At 43.3% G+C, this 749-nt stretch overlaps 1 protein-coding gene across 1 annotated transcript in view; it reads left to right on the top strand.

Moving 5' to 3' along the window:
* Nucleotides 1-749, top strand: part of hnrnpll (heterogeneous nuclear ribonucleoprotein L like) — a 39,894-nt gene that overhangs the window by 35,791 nt on the left and 3,354 nt on the right. The gene's annotated exons all lie outside the window — the stretch shown is intronic.

The raw sequence follows: 749 nt of genomic DNA, 5'->3' as shown, positions 1-749 counted from the left end.
AAGGTCGCTTTACAGACAATAAAAGACAGATACAGGGAACAGAAAATTGTAAGGAGTTATAACAAAAAAAACAAAACAAAAAACAGGAACAGGACCAGTGTATTTACAGATAAGCGAGCTGGAACAGATGGTTTTTTAGTCGAGTTTTGAACAGGGGAGAGAGTTGATGTGCGGAGGTCGGGTGGGTGAGTTCCAGAGCTGGGAGCAGAGCGCTGAAGGCTCTGGTCCCCACGGTGATAGTCGAGCATGGGGGACAGTGAGGTGGAGGGAGGATCTGAGGGAGCGGGAGGACGCCGATGTGTAGGAGTTCTGATAGATATGGAGGAGCAAGGTATGGACGCTTTGAAAGTATGGAAAGGATTTTAAACTGTATTCTGATGAACTGGAAGCCAATGGAGCTGCTGAAGAACCGGGTTATGATGAAAAGAGGGGGTTCTGGTGATGACACCACTGCTGAGTTCTGAAGAAGTTGAAGTTTATGGAGGGATTTTTGAGTAAGGCCAAAAAGGAGGATATTGCAGTAAGCAAACGGGATTGGGTCTATACTCATAAAATAAAGTAGGATGTGTCTGTTTCCTGCAGGTTAAAATAATATCTCACAATTTCATCTGCTGTCACTGATCACTGATTCAGCTTTATGTATTCATTTACTCTTGTTTTAGCTGTATTCATTTCCTTCTACACTCAATTCTCCCTTATATCTAGCTAAGGTCTCTAACACAAGTATTCTGTGTGTGTGTGTGTGTGTG

Source organism: Etheostoma spectabile, unplaced genomic scaffold (assembly GCF_008692095.1).
Source record: "Etheostoma spectabile isolate EspeVRDwgs_2016 unplaced genomic scaffold, UIUC_Espe_1.0 scaffold379, whole genome shotgun sequence".
Taxonomy (NCBI): Eukaryota; Metazoa; Chordata; class Actinopteri; order Perciformes; family Percidae; genus Etheostoma; species Etheostoma spectabile.
Note: the sequence above shows the minus strand (reverse complement) of the source record. Positions and strands in the feature narration are given on the sequence as shown.